Raw genomic sequence first — 19,074 nt, forward strand, 5'->3', positions numbered from 1 at the left:
TGGTTCATTTATCTGCAGATTCTTAATGCATGAAGAATCACTGCTGATAATCAAATCAAGCGTATTACTCCCTCTAGTTGCTTCCCGAACATGCTGATGTAGAAAACAATCATCCAATAAATCCACAAAAGCCCTGCTAGTGTGTGAGTAACCAGCCCCCAAATTCTAAATGTTTGTCTAGTTCTACCTTGAATTTATTTAATCTATCTACTTTCACAACGCCAGATGGAAGTTTGTTCTAGCAATCAATTCCTGGCTAAAGGAAAATTTCCGCACATCTATTCGACCATTGTCTTTCCTCAATTCCAGTTTATGTCCCTTCAAGTTTGTAATATGAGCAAGAGGAAAAATCTACATTGAGCCTAATCAATCCATTCAAGGCCTGATACACCTAAATCAACTCGGTTCGCAGGTGCCTAGTCTCCAGACGCTACAGTTTGCAGAAGTTAAGCCTTTCTTCGTAACAGCACCAGTTTGATACAATCACCAGTCTTGTTGCCTTTCTCTGTACTCGTTTTACCAGCTCTACATCCTTCCTAAAATGAGTGTTTCAGGCCTGTACGCAGTACTCAACATGTGGCCTGACCATTGCCTTATACAAGCGGATTATCTACTTCCCATCCCTGCTTGCAAAATTCCTGTATATCATTGACAAGACCCCATGACTTACTCTGGTAGCTCTATGCACTAGTCAGAAAATTTCATGTCTGATAACACAATTACTCCCAGATCTCTTTCATTCTCCAGTAACCCTGCGTGTAACTCCACCCAGTTGGTACATTTCTTTGAGGTTACTGCTGTCCATAATATGCATTACTTTGCATTTGGCAAGGTGTAACTTCAGTTCCACTCCTCTGCCCATCTCTTTCATATCATGTTGCAGCAGCACACTGTCATTAACAACCCTCCCAACCTTTGTATCATTTGCAAATTTTGACATTTAGCTTGATATATCTTCATCAATATCATTGATAAATATAGAAAACAACAAGGGACACCGAGCTCTGCGGGACACCACTAATAACATTAATCAAGGAAGAGCAGTATCCATTGATTAACACGCTCTGTCCTCTTCCAATCAACCGCAACATTAGCATTATTAGCATTAGAAGAGGCATACGATGCAACAAAGCAAGCTTATGCAGTATCAGCCAAAAAAAAGCATCCCATTTCACCCCTCCGTTCGTTCCAAATGCCTGTCCAGCTCAGCCTTAAATTTATTTAAGCTATCAACTTCGACAACAGAAGATGGAAGTCTGTTCGACCAATCAACTACCCGCTGCTAAAGTCAAATTTCCGCACATCTATTCTACAACTGTCTTTCCTTAATTTCAATGTGTCCTCTCACGGTTCTTAATTTGATCAAGAGGAAGAATCTCATCAGCATTCAGCTTACTCAACCCATTCAAGGCCTTATACACCTCAATCAGATCACATCGCAGGTGCTTCCTCTCCAGCCACAGCAACTTGCAGAACTTAAGCCTTAATCGGTAAGAGCACCCCTTTGTTCATCTCACAAATCTTATTGCCCTTCTTTGTACTCGTTTTAGCAACTCTACATCCTTCCTAAAATGAGTCCTCCAGACCTATACCAGTACTGTAGGTGTGGCTTGACCATTGCCTTGTATAACGGGATAATCACTTTCCTGTCCCTGCTAGCAAAATTCATATGTATCATTGATAAATCTCGATGCCTTGGGAGCCCCTCTGCACTGCTCGGCAAACTTCACATTTGACTGCACAATTACCCCAGGCCTTTTTCACTTTCCACTTCCCTGAGTGTAGTACCACGCAGTTGGCACGTTTCTCCTCGGTTGTTGCTACTCATGTGCCCTACTTTTCATTTAATCAATGTTAAACTTCAGTTGCCACTTTTCAATGAATTTGCTCAATTATCTAGATCTAGTTGGAGTAGCACACTGTCTTTACTGTTGTTAACAACCCTGCCAACCTTTGTATCATCTTCAATCTTGGACATTAATCCTGTTAAATCTTCATCAATGTCATTGATAAATACACAAAAAAAACAATGGGACCAACATAAAGAGCAGTGTACATTGATTACCACTCTCTGTCGCCTCTCATTCAACCATCCCTTTATCCATTATAGCAACTTACCCTTAAAGCCATGTCTCTCTAATTTGTACATTACTCTTCCATGTGTAACAGTATCAAAAGTTTTCCTGTAATCTAAGTATATATTAAAATTATTTTTGGCATTCAGTTCCTTTGTGACCACATCAGAGAATCCAATAAAATTGTTCAGAGAAGACCTCCCTTTAACAAACCCATGCTGAATCTTAATAATTACTGCAGTCTTTTCTAGATGATCCTGCAATGCTTCTTTAACCAGTGATTCCATTATTTTCCCCTGGAATACAAGTTAAACTAACAGGTATATAGATACTTGTGTCACCTTTTGAGCTCCCTTTGTGAATTGGTGATATATTGCACACTTCCAGTCCATGGGGACCTCCCCGGAGCCCAAGGAAGCTCTCATAATTATGACTAAGGGTTTGCGTACTTCCTTTGCTGCCTCCTTTAATATAACCGGATAGATCCTATCCGCGCCAGGTGCCTTTTTTTATGTTTAACTTCAACAATTTCTCCTACTTTGCTCTCAGTTATTAGAAAATCACTTGGCTCCATGTTAGAGTTTGATAAACTTCTGCACTCCCCTAATTGAATTATTCCTCATGTATAAATGTAGATGCAAAATTATCAGCTAGCACAGCGTGATCATCACTAGTCAATCCATTTATGTTAAATGGTCCAATCTGATTCATCCTTTTCCTTCTAGAGTTTACATAAGTAAAGAACTCTTTGCCAAGGATTTCTTCGCCTTCGCCTGCCTAACATCCTTTATGACTTGGTTACAGACTAGTTTATATCTGCCATAGGCTTCTGTGTCACCTGGTACTTTATATGCAATCCATACATTTTTATTCTCTGCCACGTGGCTCATAAGTTCATCTGACATCCATTTTGACCTAAACCTTGAACAGTATTTCTTAGTTGGAATGAAAAGCCTAGTAGCCTCCAAAATGAAGTCCCTGAAGGCTTCCCATTTAGAATTCAACGTTGGTATCGTCATCAGTTGATCCCACTGTACAGAATTTAAAAACTGTCTGAGACGCCTGTAGTCACCTTTATGAAAGCAAAAGCCGAATTTGCAAATTCTTAATGCATGAATAATCACTGCTGATAATCAGATCAAGGGTATTAGTCCCTCTGGTTGCCTCTTGAACATGTTGATGTAGAAAACATTCATCCATTAAATCCATACAAGTCTTGCTAGTGTGCAAGTGACCAATCCACAAGTTCCAGTTACTATCTGAAAAGTTAAAATCCCCCATTATAAGACATTCTGATTTACTGGTACCCCTCTCTTTCTCTGCACAAATGCTCATTATGCTCATCGGATTCATTAGGCTTATAACTCACACCTACTCTCATTTTTCCTTTACTGGTACTTATGTGTCACAGTGCATATGTCACACCAAACACACTCAATATTGTATTGTCCACCAACATCGATTGGGTACAGTTCCTTAGTTTTATGTGTTTCTTAACTAACAGCATAATCCTTCCTACCTTCCTGTCCTGTCTGTACCCCAAATTCCAATTCTGCAATGTTTATGTCTGTGTGATTCCATGTCTCTGATATCCCAACAATATCTGCCTTTGATGTCTTGACTAGCACTTCAAACTCTTCTAACTTATTACCTTAATTCCTAGCTATGGTGTACAAGCAAGTTTGCATGCAGCTGTTTCTACTCTTACTTACTCTAATACAGCCCATGTATTTACTTGTTCCACTTTGACTCTGAGCAGTCCTGGATATTTCCAGCACCTTGCTTTCCAGGCTGCTGCTCAATTGCATTTCAATAGAAGTAGTGCAAGAATCACTTTTACCTCTGCCAGCGGCCACTGTTAATCTTTCATCCGTGTTTCCCGCCAAGCTAGCAATTTTCCGACCCACGTAACGCTGCTTCGCTAACATCAGCAATTATTCTTGCACCCTTTCTATTTAAGTGGACCCCGTCCCTGTAGAAGCAGTCTCTCCTGTCAAGAAGCAGAGACCAGGCTGAAAATAATCTCCCCCTTGAGCTTGCACAATCTCTCTAAGGCCGAACTGATCGACATATTGTGGATATAACTTCGCAGCTGTGATGGCTTGTTGTATTACCTGGGTACCTGCCCGCCCACTGATGATGAAGCCCAACCAATAAGAAATTAAAGTTAAATGCTGAACATAGGAATATCTAAGCAGAAGTTCTAGTAAAGTTCTGCTCATAATGTCCGTAATAACATTTTTGTCGCTAAATGTACAGGGACTGTGTGTGTGTGTGTGTGTGTGTGTGTGTGTGTGTGTGTGTGTGTGTGTGTGTGTGTGTGTACTGTGACGGGGTGGTTTCCAGGCATATGCCCATCTCCACCTAACTCTTATGTAATACAGAAAATCTGTAAAGTGGGGCTGATAGATAAGATAGCTAAGAAATAGAATATCCAAAACAAGAGAAATTTTGAGATAATTACAGTTTTAAACAAACAACAAAAAAAAAAAAAAAAAATTTTTATAGGAAAGATTAAAATGTATTGAAGAAGTGTTTATGTGTGTAGTGTGTTGTTAATGTCAGGTCACTTTGCCATCAGAAAGCAGCTGACATCAACAGCTCCAATCTGATGCCCATCCCCGGCACCTGTTTCTACTATTATTAGCTGTAGTGCCAAAGCACAATTCAACACCCAACAGAGGAAGTGCAATACTATTGGGTGCCAGCTGTCCAGTCTTAAGCCGTCCAAACCCAAGAACTGAACAAAAAAAAAAAAAAAAAAAAAAAAAAAGTGCAGACTGAGAGCGGTTAACAAACAAAGGATGATATGGCAAATTATGATGAACATGGGGGTGAAGATTTGGTTTCTACAAGAAACCCACTTCGCAAGTTTAGTAGACATCCAGCAGTTTCGGAACTGATACTGGTTGTTAGGATTTTGGAGCTTTGGGACAAATCGATCCGCAGGGGTGGGAATAGTAGTTGTTCCTCCAATTTCAGGGACTATACGACTGGCGGATAGAGATACAGAAGGTCGGTTTGTGGCAGTGGATTGGCGTTATGGGGGCGCACAATTAGACTAATCTGTGTCTACAGTCCAGATTCCACTGTAGTAGGGAAAACTCTGTTTCAGGGACTGGCCAACTATATGAGGGGGATGCAGTGGGTTGTAATGGCAGGGGACTGGAACTGCGTTCCTGACCCCATTATGGACAAAATTCTGGGGGTACACAGCATCATGGTACAGGGGGCTTCGTGAATTATTCGAGGTTTGTACAAAATGGGACTTGGTAGACGGCTGGAGGGTAAAAAATCGGGGAAAACGAGCGGTTACCAGAATAGGCAATAATATAGGAACTAGGATAGATCGCACTTATGCAACTAGTCAGTTGAAGGATAAGATAACAATGATCCGGCATGTGAAATTTGCGGGAGGTCGACAAGTTTCAGATCACATGGCAGTAATGTGGAAGGGAGATTTATTTACGAACGTTAATCTGGGAAAAGGCTATTGGAAGTTCAACCCAGCAGTTCTAGAGAGAGAGAGAGGACTGGAAATTTACAACAGTTATTAAAAGATAGTAGAGCAAGGTGGGAAATGTGGGCGAAAATTAAAGAAAGTGCTAAATCATTTTATTATTCAAAAATTAAGGAAAGAAACGAACAACGCAGAAATAGACTGAAAGATCTCTTACAAGAAAAAATAATTTACCAACGGTGCAGGTATGAAAGGGCAACAGCAGAAGTACAAGCGATTATTGACGGTATAATATTGGAAGAAGAGAAAGAAAGCAAAAAATACAGCTGAAATTTAGGGAGGCTGATAGTCCTTCAGCTGCGTTTTACCAAAGATGACTAAGGCTAAATAATTTAGCCAAAACGGTTCAGGAAATTAAAGACGATGACAACTCACATTCAACGACGCCTAGTATTATGAATCGTTTTGTAAGTTGCTATGAAAAAGAGCTTGCTTTGCAGAAAAAAGAGAGAGACGACTCCATTTGGACGATTGGACAATTCGCACCAGAGCAAAAGGCATTACAGGACTCCTAGCATTGGTGTACATGCACGTATACATGCACCTCTTCTTTTTCTTATCTACCCTAACACAACCCATGTGTTTACTTGTACTCCAATGATTCCCAGCAGTCTCTGAAATATCCTGCATCTTATTTTCCAAGCTGTGGCTCATTCCAATAGTAGCAGTGCAAGAATCACCTCTGCCAGTGGCTACTGTTAATCTATTATTACTTGTATCCCCCAATCTAGCAGTTTTCCGTCCCACCTAACAGTGCCTCGATAGCATCAGCAAACATTCTTGCACCCTTTCTATTTAAGTGTATCCCATCCCTGTAGAAGCAGTGGGGATGTTTCTCAGTAGACTCTATTAAATAAAGAGTCAGGTATGAACGTCCGACACTTTCATTCATGTTTAACCTATTGTGTCGTAAATATAGGGTGAGACTTACCAGAATAATCTTTGCTATATTCAGGAACAGGAGCCAGCAGCAAAAGAATCCCAAGACGTTTTTGACGAGATAGCCTCAAGAAAAGAGAAGTGCTTCACAGAGGACGAGATTCTTTTCGTCTCCTTCTGTCTTCCTGTCTCTGTCTCTGTCTAAGTCTGTCCGTTCTTTCCCGTCCTCCGTCCGTCCCTTTGTCCCCCATCTGCACATATATATGTTCCCCCCCGTTTAAAGTTCCAATGCTTCTATTGGTTAAAACACTAATTTCTTGTGGAAATGAAAATCCCAAGGACTATTATTTTGAAGACCTGATACAGTGAAAATGGAACTTATGAGGGGAAAGAGGAACCTCACATCTGAATGGGGCGAAATTTCCAGACTGGCCAGCAGTAGTCACTAGATCTAAAGTCGGGTTCCCAACACAAGGAATTTCCAGACAACAATCACCCGTAGTTATAGGGTTCAGATTTCACCCTAAAGCATGTTTCTTAATTGTCATTACTCTGTTTTCTCCGACGAAAGTCATCAGCCGGACTCATAAAGATGGAACAATATTTCAACTGCTATTCTACTCTAGCGCGGCGCCAACAAGCGTACGCTAAAAAAAAAGAAAAAAAAAGAAAAAGAACAGCCTTTTACACGGAGTGAATATCACACTACAAGTACAATAGTGATAAAAAGTATAAGGTGACATCGAAGTAACAGCCCTCAAAGGCAAAACGTGAATTAAAGATTAAGACATTTTTACAGTATTTCACAATTATTGAAAGAAAAATATATATATTTCTGTATTTATATATTACTATTTCATTAAATGTATATATATATATATATATATATATAGTTGATAAAAGCTGCTTTTGGACTGGTCCAAGCCAAATAATTTAATCAAAATTAGTGTTCTCTACGAGGACACAATTTTATTTTCAAATACTGTACAGTACTTCAATATTCTTCTTCCTATACCAATGCATTCTCCTGCACGGCCTCATTTTCGTAAAGTTATATAGAAGTTAGTTATTTTCATATTAGCAATATTCATAGAATATTACTAATGTATTATGAAAATACTGATTTTTCCCCCCGATAATTGAGACAGAAATTGAATTATGCCGAATTTATTGGACACACGTACTATAATTGCATTTCTAAATATAGAGGAAGGTATAAAAATGACAAACTGCTCGTAGTCAAGCGATTATATTTTTGTGCGTGTGTTTTTTTTTTAAGTGATGTAAGTTTTCCTTTTATGTATCGTGTTATGTATGTGACACATTTAAAAATTATTAATTTTTCGCACTTTGAAATAATATGTAATCAAAGAAGTATTTGAGTTTTACATTAGTTATATTGAAAGGTTGAGCTGTATGTAAACATAAAGCACGTGATGTAATGGTTGTTTGGGAAAATTATATTATTTCTCTTTTAACATTACACATTTGAAAGTCCTGTGTAGTTAGGTGTTTTTGCCCTGTTTCGTAAGATATTGCGTTTAACGAAAAACGCTCCTTTTTTGTTTTTAAAACTCGTGTGAAGTCATTTGCAGCTATTTAAAATATTTAGTTCTATGTAATAGTACCGCTTTATTATTTACTCAATATATTTTTTCTTATATGGATTTCTGAATGGGTAGTGGAAATGATTTTACCTGTTCTTTACCAGCTAATTCTCTTAGGAAAAATATATATACATGTACTTATTATTATTATTATTTTTTTTTTGAAACTCCATTTCGTTGGGCTTAGCGAAATATGTTTGCATGTATACGAAATTCACATTTTCAGTTTTCAATTAATATTCTAACTTTCATTCCCGTTCCCTGCGATAGCCTTTATATATCGTCACTCAGTAAGTTTTGATAAGCTAATTTTTTTTTTTAGAGTTTCGTAAACACTCAAAAAAAAAACTATTGATAACATTTATATTTTCGTCGTGTGGATTTATAACTTCCTTTATAAACAACCAATTTATTGTTATTTCAATAACTGAAGAAAACGTCAGTGAAGCATCATATTATTCTGTTAGTATATTCAAGTAAAAATTTTGTAAATTAGTATATGTAGGACAAAGAGCATATTCAAGTAGAGGAGATTTTGTAAAATCTGGCACTTTACAATAAAAAAAAAAAAAAAAAAAAGCTTTAAAATCTAGTATATTTAGGTAATTAAAAAAAAAAAAGCTTAGTTCAAGTGCAGTTGCAACATGTGTCAATTTTTGTAAAATTTGCCACATGTTGCAAAAAAAAAAAAAAAAAAGATAATTTATTATTATTTTTTTCTTTTTTTAGCGCTACTGATTCTTGTTTACTTAACTTAGCACAAAGTGCTCTTCCAAATTACAGCTTGTCATAGAGTGTGTGTGAATGGCAACCAGTTTCATATCACTTTGGAATAGCTGTCAGTAAACAACAGTAGAAAATGTCCAAGTATGAGTACAGATTTCAAAATGTATGCTTCATTAAATATGGTTAATCTCTTCTATAAACAGCAATTTACTGGTGTGCATTTTTTGATGCCAATTTAATTATAGCAGGATTCAAAACCACAGGTATCTAATGGTCTCTCTCACATAATGTTAGTGTTAGTATGGAAGCCAAATGAGTGAACTTGAGCTGCCTGTGTTTTCTTCTCCTTTACTCACGTAGCTTGGCAATTGCCAAGCATTTGATACTGCTGCACTTAGAAGACTGCTGTACAAATTAGAGCAGTATGGCATTAAGGGTAAGTTGCTGCTTACCCTTAATGCCATACTGCTCTAATTTCTGGATAAAGGGATGGTTGAGTGGGAGAAAACAGAGTTGTAATCAACGGAAATTGCTCTTTGTAGACTAATATTATTAGTGGAATACCCCAGGGTTGGGGCTTAGAGGGGAACAGGTATCCTGTGTGTTATCAGACACTCAGCCTAAAACACTGATGGATCCAATATCTCTCTATTACAGAAGATTTAGGAGAAGTCCGGTTGGCCTGCCTCCCTAAAATCCACTCATGCACACCTTCTCGATGGTAAGCCCTGTTACGTCACTTAGGTGGCAACGAACGTGTAGAGTGGTTCTCTTCAAGACGCCTGGTCAGCATGAAGAGGAAAAGACCAAACCCTCCAGCAATGAAAGCACAACAATACAAATGGCCCTCAGTCCCCAGCAGCTTTCACTCTCCCTCTTACGGCAGCGAGAGGATCAGAGTGGAAGCAGAGGGTGCTAAGAATCGCTGGGTACGACCAGGCTGCCATGCACGGAAATTGAACTTGGCCTGTTATAACGTACGATCACTCATCGGTGAAGACAGGATATTAGAGCTGGAAAAGGAATTAGAAAATGTGAATTGGAATATCATCGGTTTGGCTGAAACAAGAAGAAGAAATGAATCACTTATAAGTTTATCAAGTGGAAATCTGCTGTACACCAATGGAAACAGTGAAAGGAGTGAAGGTGGAGTTGGGTTTCTGGTCCATAAAGATTTTAAAAACAACATTTTGGAATTCAAAAGTACATCACCAAGGGTGTCAAAACTAATACTCAAGATTTCTAAGAGGTACAAGCTAAAGATTATAATGATTTATGCACCAACATCGAGCCATGATGATGAAGAGGTTGAAGAAATGTACACTGAAATTGAGAGTCTTCTAGATGAGCAGAAAACCCACTACACTATTATTATGGGGGACTTCAATGCTAAGGTTGGAAAAAGGCAAAACAGCGCAGAAAGAGGAACTATAGGAAATTTTGGAATTGGTGAAAGAAATAAAAGAGGTGAAAGACTTGTGGAATTTGCAGAATCTCAAGGAATGTCAGTAATGAACACTTTTTTCAAGAAAAGGGTGAACAGAAAGTGGACATGGAAGAGTCCAAATGGATTAACAATTAATGAAATCGACTTCATCCTCACTAACAGAAGATATATTGTGAATGATGTTACCGTCCTGAATAAGGTAAATGTTGGAAGTGATCACAGAATGGTAAGATGTACACTTGATATAGATGTAGGAAAGGAAAAAACTGACTCGAGTAAATAATACAAAGGTCTTTGAAATAACAGAGGAGGAGAAAAAGCAGTATGTACTAGAACTTAAGAACAAGTTTGAGCTTCTGCAGACTGCTCAGGACCAAGATATCGACGAGGAATATTACAACTTTCTGAAAGTGATAAAGCCCAAGAAACCTATAGGGAAACAGAAATCCAAAGAAGAAAAAATTAGTCAAGAAACACTTGTCATGATGAACCAAAGACGACAAATGAAGAGCAAGAAAAACACTGACAGGGAGAAAATTGAGTATACTGAGTTATGCAAAGCCATTAGAAAGAGACTCAGAGAGGACATAAGAAGATTTAAACACAAGAAAAGTAGAACAAACATTAAGGGAAAACAAAGGATTTAAATCAGCAGCCATGAGCAGTAATAGAGAAAGACAAATGATACTGAAACTGAAGAATAGCGATGGTGTAATTATAAACAGCAGAGAAGGCATAATTCAAATATCAGAAGACTACTATAGGGAATTATACAAGCAGCGAGGGAATGATACCAGCAGTGGGGAAGATGGATTGCAAAGTAGCAACACATACGACATACCCGATATTCTTCCTGATGAGGTAGAACATGCATTGAAGAAAATGAAGAATCGGAAACCCCCGGGGGAAGATGAAGTTACTGTAGAGTTGTTAAAATTGGGAGGAAGAGACATAACACAAAAACTGGCAAGGCTCTTCACAAAGTGCATTAGAAAAGGAGTGATGCCTAAGCAGTGGAATAATGCAATCATAGTTTTGCTGCATAAGAAAGGAGATAAATCAGAAATTGGAAATTATAGACCAATTAGCTTGTTATCCCATATCTACAAGTTGTTCACAAGGGTCATTACTAACAGATTAGAAAGAATACTTGATGAGAATCAACCGAAAGAGCAAGCTGGCTTTAGGACAGGATTCTCAACTGTGGATCACCTTCACGTAATATCACAGCTAATGGAGAAAGCAAATGAATATAAAACACCATTATGCCTGGCATTTGTGGATTATGAAAAGGCATTTGACTCCATACAGCATAAGCCAATGTTTCGGGCACTGGAAAGACAAGGCATAGATACCCCATATATTATGATTTTGAAGAAAATATATGAGAGTGCTACATCCTTTATTAGACTAGACAAAGACAGTAGGAAATTTAAAATCGAGAAAGGAGTTCGACAAGGAGACACAATATCTCCGAAGCTGTTTACTGCTGCCCTTGAGGAAGCTTTCAGAAGATTAGACTGGTCGCAGAAAGGAGTCAACGTGAACGGAGAGTACCTAAACCATTTACGATTTGCAGATGACATTGTGGTCATAAGCCACGATCCCAAAGAATTAGAGGAAAATCTTAATCAGTTATGCACAGTTAGTAAGGATTTTGGACTAAAGATGAATATGGCTAAAACAAAAGTAATGATGAACAAGTATGCCACGGAAAGGGAAATAATGATTGAAGGAGCAGTAATTGAAAAGGTGGAGTCATATACTTATCTGGGACAAGTTATTAGCTGTAATAATGATAAATGGCTGGAAGTCAAGAGAAGAATAAATTTTGGATGGATAGCATTCAGGAAATATAGTCACATACTGAAGAGCAATATCCCAGTTTGTCTGAAACGTAAAATAATGAATCAATGTATACTCCCCACCACTATGGAAGTGAAACTTGGGCACTCACCAAAAGAATGGAAGAGAAGCTAAGAACTACACAGCGAAGAATGGAACGAATTATATTGGGAATCAGACTGTTAGATAAGAAGAGAAACACATGGATTAGGCAGCAAACTCAAGTAAAGGACATTCTTATCAAAACTAAAGAACTAAAATGGTCTTGGGCAGGACACATAGTTCGAAGACATGATGACAGATGGACTAAGAAAATAACAGAATGGTACCCAAGAGGAGCTAGAAGAAAACCTGGAAGACAAAGGCGGAGATGGATAGATGAAATTCATGTGTTTTTGAGTAGTAAATGGATGGTCAGTGCTCAAAACAGAAGGAACTGGAAAGTTGCTGGAGAGGTCTTCATCCTGCAGTGGATTGAAAATGGCTGATGATGATGACCCCAGGGTTTGGTGTTGGGCCCATTATTGTTTTCTATATATATCAGTGATATTGATCAAGGTATATCAGGCCTAATGTCCAAGTTTATAGACAATATGAAGATTGGCAGGGTTGTTAATGACAGTACATATGCTACTACAACAGATCTAGAAAAGTTAGGCAGATGGGCTGAGAGGAGGAAACTGAAGTTTAACATTGACAAATGCAAAGTATTGCTTATGGGTAGGACACACCCCAGAGTAACATACCAGCTCTGCTGTACTGCACTCAGGGTAGTGGAGAATGAAAAAGACCTGGGGGTAATTGTGCAGTCAGAAGTTTCTGAGCAATGCAGACAGGCTGCAAGAGTAGCTCATGGGGGTCTTGTCAATTATATACAGGAATTTTGCATGCAGGGATAAGGTTTTGATTATCCCTTTGTATAAAGCAATGGTCAGGCCACAACTTGAGTACTGCATACAGGTCTGGAGGCCTCATTTTAGGAAGAATGTAGAGTTGCTGGAACGAGTAGAGAGGAGGGCAACAAGATTGGTAACGGGAACATAGTGGTGCTCTTACCAAGAAAGACTTAAGTTCTGCAAATTGCAGTGTCTGGAGGGTAGGTACCTGTGATGTGATTTGATTGAAGTGTATAAGGCTTAGAATGGTTTGAGCAAGCTCAATGCTGGTGGGCTTTTTCCTTTCGCTCAGATTATGTACCTGAGGAGACATAAATTGAAATTGAGGAAAGACAGTTGTAGAATAGATGTTTTGAAATTTGCCTTTAGCCAGTGGGTAGTTGATTGCTGTAACAAACTTTCATCTTTTGTTGTAGAGGTTGATAGTTTAAATAAATTCAAGGTAGAACTAGACAGACTTGGAGTGATTGGATGGGTGAAATGGGAAGGTTTTTTTTTTGGCTGATGCTGTATATGCTTGCTTTCTTGTGTGATATGCCTCTACTAATGCCAACTGCATAATGAATAACTGTGTGATGGTGTCAAAATGAAACTTAGTGAACTTTGTATGTGAGAAATTTTATTTTTTGAAATGACCTACTGTTTTACTAAGTGGTTAGTGAAAAATTTGTTTATTAAGTGCTTTTACTTAATTCAGAGAATGCTGGGAGTTACTGCAGAACAAGTGAATACGTGAGCTGTGTTAGGGTAGCTAAGAATAAGAACCCCAGGGGCTCACATCTGGTGAGTATGGGCTTGGCAAACCCAGGGTCCTGAGCTGGATATCATCATTCTCCTCTTTCTTGCTTTCTTGGTGATTCCCTTCTACTTTTCTCTCTCTCTCTCAGGGTAATGCGGAATTTTTTTTTTTTTTTTTTTTTTGGCTGGTGCAGCATAAGCCTCAGGCTTCCTTGCACCATATGGTTAATAATAATAATAATAATAATAATAACAACAGGTGCATGTATACTTGCATGTACACCAATGCTAGGAGTATAGTAGATGAATTTGAGGTGCTGGTCAAAACATCAAAGGCAGATATTGTTGGGATATCAGAGATGTGGTGTCACACAGATATAAGGAATGCAGAATTGGATTTTCGGGAGTACAACGTGTACAGGAAGGATAGACAGGACAGGAAGGGAAGACGGGTTATGCTATTAGTTAAGAAACAAAATCTAAGGAAGTGCAAGCTGTCATGCATGGACAGTAGTGTTGAGTCAGTTTGGTGTGACATAAACACTGGGAAAGCAAAATTGAGAGTAGGAGAGTGTTATAGGCGTAATGACTCTGTTGAGTATAGTGAACAGCTGTACAGACAAATAATGGGCCAATAAATCAGATTGTCTTATAATGGGGATTTAAATTTACCAGATATTGACTGGAACTTGTGGGTTATTCATTCGCACACTAGCAACACTTTTGTGGATTTATTGGATGATTGTTTTCTATAGCAGCATGTTCGGGAGGCAACTAGAGGGAGTAATACTCTTGATTTGATTACCAGTAGTAATTCTTCATGCATTAAGAATCTGCAGATAATGCCACTAAGTGTCAGGGATCACAATGTGCTGAGGTGGGGTTTATTCATTGAGGTAACTATCATCACGTGTAAAAGGAAGGGTTTTTGATTTTGTAAAGGTGATTACGGAGGTCTGAGACAGTATTTAAATTCTATATAGTGTGACAAACTGATGATGTTACCAACAACAAATTCTAAATGGGAAGCATTCAAAGAATTAATCTTGAAGCTACTAGGCTTTTCACACCAACCAAGAAATGTTGTTTAAGGTTTAGGCCTAAATGGATGTTAGATGAGTGAGACATGTGGCAAAGAAGAAAAATGCATGGGGTACCTATAAATTAACAGGTGACACAGAAGCCTATGATAGATATAAGCTGATCTGCAACCAAGTCACAAAGGAGGTTAGGCAGGCAAAGGCAGATCACGAGACATTTTTGGCAAAGGTTGCAAAGAAAAACAGCAAAGGGTTCTTTACATATGTAAACTCTAGAAGTAACGGGATGAATCAGATTGGTCTACTTGATATTGATGCTACAACTGTTGATGATACTGCTCAGGTAGCTAACAAACTAAATGAGTATTTTGAGCCGACCGGGCTAGCCAGGTGGGTAAAGCACCTGCCTGGCAACCCAAAGGTCGCGGGTTCGAATCCTGCCTCGGGCTTGGATCAAAGTACTGCAAAAACCTTGGGAGGTGCATTATGGCCACAGAAGCCGGTGCACCGACAACTACCAAAAAAAAAAAAAAAAAAAAAAAGTATTTTGAATCTAAATTTACATGTGATGAATTATTCAGGGAGGTGAATACTAGAGGTGTATTAAACTATGGTAGTGAGTTAAATGATTTTTTAATAACTGAGAGCAAAGTGCAGGTGAAATTGTTGAAGATAAACATAAAAAAGGCATCTGAGGTGGATAAGATGTATCCAGTTATATTGTAGGAGGCATCTAATGAAGTAAGCAAATCCTTAGCCATAATTATGAGAGCTTCATTAGACTCAGGGGAGGTATCCATGGACTGGAGATGTGCCAATGTGACCCCAATTCACAAAGGAGGATCAAAGAGTGACAAAAGTAATTACAGACCTGTTTAATTTCTGTTCTAGGGAAATTAATGGAGGCACTGGTTAAAGAAGCACTGCAGGATCAACTAGACAACACTTCGGTTATAGTTCGGACCTAGCATGGGTTTGTTAAGGGCAAGTCTTGTCTGTCCAATTTGATTAGATAAAATGATGCAGTCACAGAGGAACTGAATGCAAAAAATAATTTTAATATCATATGCTTGGATTTCAGGAAAGCTTTTGATACTGTTGCATATGGAAGACTACTATACAGATTGGAGCAGTATGCTATTAAGGGCAAAATGCTCCTGTGGATAAAGGGATGGTAGAGTGGGAGAAGACAGAGAATGGTAATCAATGGATACTGCTGCTCGTTTACTAATGTTATTAGTGGAGTCCCTCAGGGTTCGGTGTTGGGTCCATTGTCGTTTTCTGTATTTATAAATTCTATTGATGATGGTATATCATGCTTAATGTCCAAGTTTGCAGATGATACAAAAGTTGGTAGGGTTGTTAAGGACAGTGCTGACAGTACACTACTACAAGAGGATCTAGAAACGTTGAGCTGAGAGGTGGCAACCGAAGTTTATCTGACAAGTTAGGTAGCGCATATTGTTACCAGTAACCCCAGAGTAACATATCACCTGTGTGGTACTACACTCAAGGTGGTAGAGAATGAAAAGGACCTGGGGATAATTGTGCAGTCAGATATGAAGTTTTCTGAGCAATGCAGATGTTCTGCAAGAGTAGTTCATGGTGTCTTGTCAATGTTATATAGGAATTTTTCTAGCATGGATAAGGAGGTGATTATCCCCTTGTATAAGGCAATGGGCAGGCCACTACTTGAGTACAGGTCTGGAGGCCTCATTTTCGGAAGGATGTAGAGCTGCTGGTACAAGTACAGAGAAGGGCAACAAGATTAGTGATTGGAACAAGGGGTTGCTCTTAGGAAGAAAGGCTTAAGATTTGCAAATTATAGTGTCTGGTGACTAGACACCTGCGAAGTGATCTGATTGAGGTGTCTAAGGCCTTGAATGGTTTGAGTAAGCTTAGTGCTGATCGGATTCTGCCTCTTGCCCAGATTAATCGCCCGAGGGGAAATAAATTGAAATCGAGGAAAGACAGTTGTAGAATAAATGTGCAGAAGTTTGCCTTTAGCCAGTATGTGGTTGATTGCTGGAACAAACTTCCATCTGTTGTCGTAGAAGTTGACAGCTTAAATAATTTAAGGCAGAACTAGACAAACAGTTGGAGCCAATGGATGGGTGAAATAGGAAGTTTTTTTTTTTTTGGCTGATGCTGTATAAGCTTGCTTTCTTGCGTTATATGCCTATGCTAATTCCTAAAATTATTGAATATTGAAAAAATGATGCTTCAGGATCCTTGCTGGATATGTCATCAGATTGTACTGGACTAAAACAAGTGGAACATAAGAAAAATTTATGTTTTTAACAAATTTTTAAATTAAATTTTCACAAATTTTTCAAATTAAATTTGCATTCTTTCGTTTTTTATAAATAATAAACTGGTGCTAAATATTAATAGTGCATCAGAATGGTCTGACACAAAATTCACTTAATTTCTGTCCTCCTCCTCCTTGAAGTACTGATTTTTTGCTACATTTCTTCCTTTTAGGGCTATACTAGACGAGCGCTTGAAGTGTGTGAGCATCAGGTGGCATCGTGAATGTGTACAAAATTTTATATAGCGCTCCTAATGTCAGATCGTTTCAAACTACGGGGTGCTTCTAATGTTTCATTGGATACCAACAGTGGCTCACTTTTTCCATTCCCAGCTTCAAGATGGATAGAATAAATGTTCACATTGGATGTATTTCGCATTTATGTCTAGTGTTATTTGCAAGTAGAAAGAGAAAACTGATGGTGGCTTCATCCAGCAAATTCAAATAAGTTAAAAACAGGACAGTTTTATATTATGTTTGAAACGCTCAGGAAGTCTCCCAAGAAGTTTTATTTTACAGAATGTCGATACAGAGTTTTGACAAACGTCTAATGTTAATTAGTTAAAAAAAAATGCACAATTTGATACTGTGATTCGGAAATCAATACCGATGTTTACATCTATGCTTTATATGCTATACTGCCAGGCCAACTCCCACTTATTGAAATATTTCTGAAATGTTGTTTTCTTTGTTTGTAAAATTATTTTAATTCTACGTACTATTCTTATTCCCAGATTAAGGTATTTGTAATACTTGGTGTCTTACAGAATTACTTTCGGTAACATAAAGGGTAACTTCCTATTCGATTTTACCTCGCGGGGCTTCTCAGAATAAAACACCTATTGTTACAGGCTTCCCACTACTTGACATTCTTTCCAGATGGAATATTGACAAGTACTTTCCATCCATTTGAAGCAGATAACATTCTCCACTACCCACACTGTAGTGGATTACTTTCCATGCAATAAAGGATTAGTATCACTTGATTTTACAAATGCTCATGCAAAGACACCAGTTTTCAAAGTTTGTAATGTAGCTATCAATAGAAATATATATTTTTTGAAATTTCAAAAAAATATACATTTTGGAAGAAGTCTGAGATCGCATGTGACTCTTTTTGTTAATGCCACCTTAGTTGTATTGTTGCAGTGAATATTCTTCAGAAGTTTTCCAAATACTTGTTATTGTTATTTTTTGGTTTTTAGGAGCATTAGCAACTAAGGCCATATTGCTCCGGGATATGCGGTGGTCATTTCCTGACCTTTCCGCATCCTCCGTATTTGGTGGTGACGGGCTCGAACCCCGGTCTAATCAAGAAGCGTGTGCTAAGCACTGCTGCTCCTTCCCACCTGGCTACGGAGGCGGCTTCCAAATACTGTTTTGATCTTATTTAATAATAATAAGTTTCTTTATTAACTTAAATTATATACATTCGTGATTCCGTACACAGGTAACCAGAGGAATCTACCAATAAATTGTCTCTGCAAGTGAACAAATTTGTAATTCCTTGACTAATGAAACAATACTAAAATAGAAGTAATATTTACAATAAATATAAGGTTCATAACTGAGCTTTCTGATTCTTCTGATCATTATATAGTTCATCCCAGTTCAGAAACATTTATTTTCCAATTTCAATACAATACTTTGCCATTATTTCTTTGTTGGAGTAGTCTTTTAATGACGTGTTGCACAAGGGAGGCCTCCTTTCCACCTCACAAATAGTCTTCCCCAAAGTTCAGCGGGCTCCTGTTATAAAGCGGTTTGCTTTAAACTGTTTTGCTATAACGCTGTTCTTATATTATAACCCGTATCTGACTATGACACTGTCACAGATTACTATAACGCTCTTTTACAGATTGCCTCTTTGGCATATTTAACGAAATCGTTTCATTGGATGGAGTCGATAGCTTGAAAATGAATATCAAAATAGCATTAAAACGTTTGCCACGCCAACTTGAGAAATTTTCCCACGCCCAGTGAAATTTTC

General features: G+C 38.2%; 1 protein-coding gene across 1 annotated transcript in view; it reads left to right on the top strand.

Moving 5' to 3' along the window:
- Nucleotides 1-7,691: 7,691 nt before the first annotated feature.
- LOC150083237 (tudor domain-containing protein 1-like) overlaps nt 7,692-19,074 on the top strand; it is a 657,806-nt gene continuing 646,423 nt past the window's right edge. Inside the window, exon 1 of the mRNA XM_090378447.1 lies at nt 7,692-7,757. The gene's annotated coding sequence lies outside the window, so the exon portion shown is untranslated. The remainder of the gene's footprint in view (nt 7,758-19,074) is intronic.

The sequence above is a fragment of the Mastigoproctus giganteus genome, chromosome 7, assembly GCF_048544385.1.
Source record: "Mastigoproctus giganteus isolate SK-2022 chromosome 7, ASM4854438v1, whole genome shotgun sequence".
Taxonomy (NCBI): domain Eukaryota; kingdom Metazoa; phylum Arthropoda; class Arachnida; order Uropygi; family Thelyphonidae; genus Mastigoproctus; species Mastigoproctus giganteus.